Source organism: Prionailurus bengalensis, chromosome X (assembly GCF_016509475.1).
Source record: "Prionailurus bengalensis isolate Pbe53 chromosome X, Fcat_Pben_1.1_paternal_pri, whole genome shotgun sequence".
Classification (NCBI taxonomy): domain Eukaryota; kingdom Metazoa; phylum Chordata; class Mammalia; order Carnivora; family Felidae; genus Prionailurus; species Prionailurus bengalensis.
In genome coordinates this window covers 8,694,635-8,703,590 of record NC_057361.1, presented here as the reverse complement: position 1 = coordinate 8,703,590, position 8,956 = coordinate 8,694,635, and the positions used below count along the sequence as shown (strand labels likewise).

Below are 8,956 nucleotides of genomic sequence, written 5' to 3'. Positions count from 1 at the left end.
ATAAACCCATGTTCAGTATTTGCTGTTTTAGTATTTTATCATATTTGGAATGACTAAGATAGTCAGTGAATAGCCCTCATTTAACTTATCTCAGTATAACTAAGGTTTCAAGTTCTCAAGATTTTGGCAACTATCTTAAGTAGACCTACCACAAACCATATATATTGTTGAAAAATATCTTTTAAAACTTTCACTTACATTTATTTAATTCACTTGTTCTTAACAATTATATTTAGATTACTGTGCTTATGAAAATTTCATGAGATGTTAAACAGCTAACCATTGTTTTTTTTTTTTTTTTTTAACTAGGCTTCATTTCCATTTCATTCTCATTGAACTCACGACCCTGAGATCAAGACCTGAGCTGGGATCAAGAGTTGGATGCTTAACTGACTGAGCCCCAGTTAACCGTTCTTGCTGACATATTATGTAACACAGATAACATATTAGCTTATTTGACTTTTAGTAAACCTAGGTAGAATTGAAGTATTCTGTTTAATGCCTGTTTTAATTAAACCGACAAACTTAAACTAGCTTTTATTTTTTTTAATGTTTATTTATTTATTTTGGACGCTCAACCAACTGAGCCACCCAGGTACCCCAAAACTCACTAGTTTAAAAAGAATGGTTGTATCTAAATTGTGTTTCTGGCAGATAGAATAAGTTAAGGTTACTTGCTCAGATGGCTAGAGCTTTTATTAATATTTCTGGATTCATTCACCTAATTTCCAAATAGCTTCTTTTTGTTTTTCTGGTTAGAATTATCTCCCCGAAGTCAGTACTTCAAGAGATGGCTCTGAGTTCCTAGAGAAAACTAGGTAGAACATTTGCATCTGAAAGGCACAGAGAAAAAATGTTTCTCCAAGAGGAGCTTTTGTTTCTTAAAGCCAGATCTTTTACAATATGTGCAAGCCTTTTGAGATGAATAGGGGAGGATTTGGGATTGGTAGAGAGGATAGGTGGGCCTTGTATTGTTTCTAGAGCTGCATTTCTGTTCTTAGAAAGACTGATACTGTAGTGCATTTGTTTTTAATTCTTCAAAGAATAAGGTTGCAATCTGAATATGTAGCCACTGACCCAGCCATGGAAGTGTGGGAGCCTCCATTTGCTTCTTTGTATCAGGGAGAAGATCTGCAACAAATCAAACGATTTGTATGTTCTAGATTTACAGCTGGGTTTCTTTACAACATTTTAGTAAATCCTTCCACAGTGCCTTTAGAATGCTTTTCTTTCTTCTGGCCAAACATTTTTGTTTTAGCTTAGGGGAGAAGGCCTGAAAAAGTTCTTATCAGGCTCTGAATATCAGCTTCCAATTTGGCTAATTTATGACCACAGAGCTACTTAAAAAAATCCTTTTGAGTATCTTGTCAGGTTTCAGCTGGAGCAAACAGTAAATATTTCTGGCAGTATTGAACCACCCCATGGAGCTAAGAGGGGTTCTCAAAGAGGTGCAGATGATACTAGTTACCCAAGATCCAGAGCCACTGTGAAAAATACCCAATAGAGAGAAAGATCTGGACAGTCCCCCTGAGAGCCGCAATTGCTGGGGTATTGTAACAGTTGGTAGGACCCTAGCTGCAAATGGAATGCCATCCGCATTTCTGCCCAGCCTTATCTGGCCACAATACCTGTCGCTGGGAGAGAAAGGATGAATAACTGATATATTTTCTGCCAATCTGAATTTGGAAAGGAAGGGAAAACATGAAATTTACTTTCTCTCAACCAGGCAACAGAGGTCTGGGAGAGTTGACTTTGGTAAGAATTCTTACCCTTTGCTGGCTTGTGCCAGTTTTCCCACGATGCTGTCTGTACGCTCCAGAGTGAGTGGGGTGGCCCTGCGGGTCTTAGGCTGGTCGCCAGAAAGTGTAGAGGAGGAAAAGAATTTTGTCTTTATTTTTAAGTTTATTCATTTATTTTTGAGTGAGAGGGCTAGCAGGGGAGGGGCAGAGAGAGAGGGGGAGAGAGAATCCCAAGCAGGCTGCATCATGCCATCGCAGAGCCCCAACATAGGGTTCGGACTCATGAACCCTGAGATCATGACCTGAGTGGAAATCAAGCGTCAGATGCTTAACTGAGCCTCCGGGCACCCCTCTGTCTCCCCTTTACAGTGAGTGTGAAGCCCCCTTTTTCTTTAGGGTATCTTGTAAATTGATAATATTATCTAAGATGGTTAAAAGTTCTTCACTGTGGCTGGCCACTGTAACTGAAGATTATCTTTATTACTTGTTCCGCCTTAAGACAAAATTTTATCCAGCTGAGGTCTCCCACAGGACCCGGCCCAGTTTCTAAGGCGGACCCAGTCTTTTCCGGGACCAGTTTCTAGGGCGGAACCCGTCCGCCCGGGACCCGGTCTGGTTTTGAAGTCGGACCCAGTCCAACGCCAGCCGCTTTCTGGAGCCGTGTGGAAAAAGAAATGCTCAAATAAGCCATTAACGCCTGAAAGCTCATGAGGCGGGAAGCTGCAGGTGCCGCTGCAGAGCCAGAACCCGGATCCGAGGGGGTTGCCCGCCATCCCTACAGGGCTGCTGGGGGCTGTGGGGGGCCTCCTCCGGCTCCCTGCTCTGAGATGAGAACTCTCCAAACATAAACGGTGGCATATGAAAAACCTTAAGGGTTTATTTGAGCCGAAGTCCTTTTGAATGTGGCAGCACCGAACCGGAAGTGGTTGGGTGGGCTCCGCGGACCGGAGCTCCGGCGAGAGATTTTCTGGAGGAAAGGCAGAAGCAAAGCCAGGAGATGGTGGATGGGCTACCGCTTCAAGCCTCGTTGGCTGTTTGTGATTGGTTGTTCGTAGCGTTTTGAGTTCATAACCTTGAGGCATTTAGAGACTTAGATTTTGCTTTGCTTCCGTAAGGTGTCACAGCCTTACAGCCACCTCGGTCTACAGGCTTGTATGTTGAACAACACTCAGGAGTGGAAGTTTATAAGGTATTTTCTTCATTTTCCACTTTTTCCAGGGGATTAAGGATTAAGATAGGCGTCAGATCTCTTCTAACAAATCTTTTTACTTTCTTCTTCTAGCGGGGGGACCGAGCTGCAGACACCCCTTTTCTTAGCTATAGCAAAAGGTGTGTCCGCGTGCTGGGTGTAGTTCATGGGTCACCCATGGCCTTAGCTGTTCCCTGCGCCATGACTGCTGGCAGAGCCCCAAAGCCCAGGCAGGGGTGAAACTTGATGAGGCTAGGGCAGTAGGCCTGGCTTCTAAGTATACTCTTGGAACAGCTGGGGAACTTTTAAAACCTACTGTTGCTGAGAATTGGAATTTTGTTTCCACAGCTCCCAGGTGATTCTGAGAACTTTACCTCTTGCGGTGGTCAGTTTCAGCATGGTCATGTGATACACTCCTGGGCCAATGAGAGAAATTTGCACGGTGACGGAAATTGTAGGAGGGGGGAGCACTTCTCTAAGAGAAGGTTCCCCTGCCTCAGGAAGGGATCGCTCTGGCATAAAGTCTCGTCTTCCTCTCTGGGCTTTATTGTCTGTGCTGGAACGTGGCTAAGCGCGGCAGCCCGCCATGATACTCTTACAAGGGCAGAGAGCTAGGGGTGGGCTCGCTCACTCGACTCCTTGATACATTTTTCAGCTCCCGACTCACCGAATTAACCATCCCTGCCGCTTTAACTCCAAGGTTCTTGCTATGCACTCTGATAAACCCTGTCCTGGGCATACCGTTTCTACATTTGTAGGAACTTAGGTTACTGGCACCTAGCATGATATACACTGCTATTTTTGGCTATATTGGTGAGACGGAAGTCCCACAGTGAGAATGCATTTTTACCTGGACAGTAAGGCATAAATGATGGGGCATTTGAAATAGTACTTCACGTGTATTCAGGAATAAATAGGCTTTGGGGATGGACAGTAAACCTAATGATCATTTATGATATGGTTTAAATTGGAAGCTCTGTTACCAACGAACTTTAAGTGAATTCACTTAAAACTTTTTAGTCTTGAGTAATATGCAGGCCAACATTCTAACAGTCTGTTTTGTGGTTAAATAATATTCTGATAAAAAGTTGTGACCCTTTTACAAAAGTTGCAATGCTTCTTCTTTTTTCTAAAGATTTTATGTTTAGTCTCTACACCCAACGTGGGACTCGAACCCACAACCCCGAGATCAAGTCGCATGCTCCACCGACTGAACCAGCCAGGCGCCCAAAGGTTGCAGTGCTTCTTAATCCCTAATCTGTGTTGATGCTTCTCTCAAGTCAAGTGGAGATGACCTTTGCTTCTTGGCTCCTACCTCTGCTTTTCCAAATGATACACGGATGTAGTTCCAAGGTGAAAACAAGCTTCCTACGTTGTAGTTCCATTATGAAGAAAGGGTTCCAGAATAATACCAGCAGTGCCGTCCAGCTGAGGACCACCGGGAACACACTCGTTCAGCTTGAGTGGAACAAGGTGGGTTTATCGTGCGCTGCGGCCAGGGAGAATGTATACCTTGCGGAGCTGTGAGGCGTCTCCCTCGGTGAGGAGGTTAGAAAGGGCTTATTAGAGAATTTGGGCTTGTGTTAGGTTATTCGGGGAGGAGGTAAGGAACTGGGGCTTGGCTTTGCATTGGATGCTGCCAACAAGAAGGGATTTTTCTGGTTGGATATTTGAGGACATCTTACCTAGGAGGACACCAGAGTAATGCTGAGGCTCTAACGGGCAAGGAAGCAGCAGCCGCTCATTGCCTGGGAGAAGGGTTGTTTCCTCGTTTGTGGTTTGGACAACGTTTGTGTTTTGTCCATGTTCAGGCAGGATTATAGAGTGGGTCACCTACTGGCCGCGGTCACTAAAGTGGGCTTGTCTAATACTCTGTGACATCGTTTATGGTGAGTAGGAAAACAGCCAGAAGCAGCTGGGAAGGCCTGGCTAGCTTATGGGTGCCAAAGGCTGCTTTCTTCTTCTTCTTCTTTTTTTTTTTTTTGTCAATAGTTAAGATTTATTGAGTGTTTTTGTTGTGCTAGGCACTGTGCTAAGTACTTTACATATTCAGGTTGAATCACCCCCATCTTATGAGGTGGCATTACGATCATCCTTATTTAACAGATGTACAAACCGGCACCGGCGTTGCTAACCAACTTTTCCAAGGTTGGGGTGTGAGTTCAGACTGACGTCAGAGCCCACGATGTCTTAACCAGTCAGGTCTACAAAACCATAAGAAGGCTGTGCCTAGGCATTAAGACTCAAGTCAAGGTCACTTGCTACTTACAAAGTAGCAAGGATATACAAGGTGCCTTGCCTGAACTAGAAGCCAAGCACAAATCTGAAACAAATTATAGCAGCACGTCTATATTGTGAATCCATTTAAAATTATGTTGTAAAATGATACTTATTGACATGGAAAAACTGCTAATGATACAGTAGCAACAAAAGGCATTACAAAACACAATTTGGATTTCTGCTCACCTGAGGAACTTTTTATTTTTTAATGTTTATTTATTTTTGAGAGAGAGAGCTCATGTGTTTGCGTGGGGAGGGGCAAAGAGAGAGAGAGAGAGGGAGATAGAGAATCCCAAGCAGGCTCTGCGCTGTTAACACAGAGCCTGATGATGAGTTCAAAACCATGAACTGTGAGATCATGACCTAAGCTGAAATTGAGAGCCAAACGCTTAACCAACTGAGCCATCCAGGCACCTGAGGAATTTGAACTCTTATTGCACAGGCTAAGCCTAGCATTTTGAGGGGTAAACCGAGGCAGATGCTCATCAGACTTTCCTGTTGTGTGATCAAGAATATTAATGGCCAACACCCAGCATGGAATTGGGTTCTCAGGAATCCAGAACTGTGGGACATGGCTATTTAACATTCCTTCTGGACATTTTACATTTATATACATCCATTGGCAAGTTTGAGTAAAGTCACTGTTGGCATTAGGTTTGTCCCTAGTGATAAATCCAAAAAATAACTTTTGTTTCTCAACCAAAATTAATATTAAATGCTCAAAGCTGAGGCTTACTCCTTGTAACAGTACCAAATAATAACAGTAACTATTTATGAAGTGGCTACATGCCAGGTTTTTCATTCATCATTTTATTTATTGCCACAAACAAGCCTCTGATGTAACTACTATCATCTCCACTTAAAAACAAAACTAAGGCACGGGGACAGTGAAGGACTTGTCCAAGGAGACACGTCAATGATTGTGTCATTCTGATTGCAGTTCCCATGTCCTGCTACTTTCTCAGTTTACTTGTTAACATTCCAGCAAGTTTTACAAGCTTGAAAAAAGGCATGCACAAATCTAAAGGGGTTTCAAATGTCCGTCTTTACACTACCATGTCATCTATGCTCTCTGCACCTGTGATATATCAAATGCACACTTGCAAAGAATATCGTTTGCATGAGAAAAGGACACGGAGCTTACAGTCAGAGAATTGTTTCAGTCTTCATGATATTGAGAGTCAGATCAGCTACAATGACCAGATTCAGAGTCTCCTTAGAGGGGCGCCTAGGAGTTGGTTGAGTGTCCCAGTCTTGATTTCGACTCAGGTCATGGGATCAAGCCCTGCATTGGGCTCATGCTGGGCGTGGAGTCTGCTCAAGATTCTCTCTCCCTCTTTCTATGCCCTTCTCCCCCACTGGCGCGTGCGCGCGCGCACGCACACACACACACACACACACACACTCTGTCTCTCAAATAAATTTTAAAAAGTAAAATAAATAAATAAAAAGTCTCCTTAGAGTTGGAATTCCAGAGAAATTTATAGAAAATAGTTTTATACGAGGTCCAAAATATCAAATCAGTGTTTAAAAAAATTGACTTACATAATAGAGTCCACATGCCAAGGCCTCTGGAATATTAAAGCCTAATTGAAGTTTGGTGCAATAATTTTAAAGGGAGCACTGAATGTCTTATTCATCTCAAATTTGCTTTACTTAAGACTCAGATGACATTTCGGCGTAAAACATATTCTAGGCTAGTTTTACATAAAAATGACTTTGTAATGTGAATAATAAAACTAATTGCATATTTTGAATTCCTGGTGAACCTTGACTGGGAAACAAAATTCACATAAGCTGTACATTTTGCTGTTAACCATATTATGAAATATATTAGTTTCTTGATCACTTAAGTGTTCCCATTCCAGTAAGTGAATCTTGCAAACAGTGTTGTTTGGTTTTATCATGTTTGGAAAATGGCTTTTTGGTCTCTATAATTAATTTTTTGTTTTTGAAGAAGGCCCGGTAAAGAGAATTGAGCTACAGTAAATGTTCATTAGTTTTCAGTTCTCCCAGGAATCATGGCTAGAGGTATACTTCCTCTTTACTCAAATCTGTAATTAATGTTTATAAGATGTCATGCTGATGTTGTTTTTAAAAAACAGAATCTTGTGAAGAGAATACCATATGGGTATGTGATTAATGGATCATGAAAAAATTAGCTGGTTCACCAAATTAAAAGTTACCGGTTTAGATTACTCTTTATTAAACTTGTCTTGCATGTAGTAAAATCTAGACTAAACTTGGCAAGTTTGGGTTCAAAAGTAACTGAAAATGATTTTCATATCTCATTTTTTAGAGGTTGACATTTACTACAAATATGATATTTTAGGGATGCTCGGGGACATTGAGGCTTCCACCCCCAATCTTACTCTGTCTATGCGCACAATACTCCCCAATGAGAATTCACATTCAGAAGGATGATTCTGAGGTATTGCCACAGCTTGTTTCATGCCACCCAAAAGATTAGATTTTCAACATCACTGTTGTGTGGATTGTATGGTAATGACTGGATTGTATGGTAATGATTTTCTTTGATAGACCTCAAAAGAGTTGCCACATTCTTTATTGTGGTGGCAAATCTCTCTCTGGCCCAGGTCTGGCCCAGTGAAATATCGTGTCTCCCCACCAAACAGAATCATTCCTTGTTCTTGCTACCTGAACATGGGGAGAAAGCAACCTGAGTGGAAAGGAAGCAGCCAAAACCTGACTGGGGTGACATCTTTCCCACCCCATGGAGAGGATGATGTACAATAACAATGTGTGAAACTAACTTATAAAGAGAAGCAGAAACAAGTTGAAATCCCAATGGGTAAAGCGTCTTGGTAGTGGTGTTCCCTGATTTTTCAGATTCTGCGGCTTTTGCTTAGGTTCATTGAGCTACCTGGCTATCAAGGGCAATAGTTCTTTTTTCTCGAAGTTGGTTTCAGATGGGTTTTTGCCGCTTGCAACCAGGAGTCCTAATGAATGTAATAGTCAACATACTGAATACCTGCTGACAGGGCCACCATTTTTGTATGTAGCAAAAGCAGGAAAGTGAGCCAAATTATTTTAGACGTTTGAAATACGTTTGTTATGACGTTTGAAATGTAGAGGATTGTAGCCTTGTACAGGGGCAGGATCGTAGTCAATGAGGTTTATCTGAGCTGTGATTATTGCTAATTGAAAACTTTTCCCGATATCCCACTGTGACGATGTGAAATATAAAAGATTGTACCAAAGGTGGTACTGGCGTGGTGCAAGGTTGTCCACAAACAAGCCTTATACCAAATTTAATTTTTCATTGTATGGGTGTGCAATTAAAGTTTAATAGCAAATAATTATTCTGTATAATGATAAATCACATCCCCGGTTTGCACATGGTTTTCTGAGCGTGGCACGCACAAGCCTGGCTTGTGCATACGGTCTCATGAATGTTGGTTTGTTGCATGAAGAGGCTAGAGAGGATGGAGAAAGACCAGTTCTCATATAGGAACAGAAAGAGGTGAAAATGTTAAATTCTTCTGCTTTTCTTTACTCAGCACTTGGTTTCCATTGGAGGAAAATAGTGTATCTGATTCTCAATCAGATTCTCAATGACTAGCACCCAGCCAGGAAGGGTTGTAATTAAACCTGAGGAGTTTGCACAGACAAGATATGATTTACTTAGGGACTGTATAAACATGTGGCTGAAAAGAGGTTGGGTTCTAATTTAAGAGATTGTAAGACCTGCAGCCCTAATTCTTTTTTAAAAAATATCTTATTTTTA

General features: G+C 41.9%; 1 pseudogene; it reads left to right on the top strand.

Moving 5' to 3' along the window:
- Nucleotides 1-8,309: 8,309 nt before the first annotated feature.
- On the top strand, nucleotides 8,310-8,423 carry LOC122478176 (annotated as a pseudogene).
- The last annotated feature ends 533 nt before the right edge of the window (nucleotides 8,424-8,956 follow it).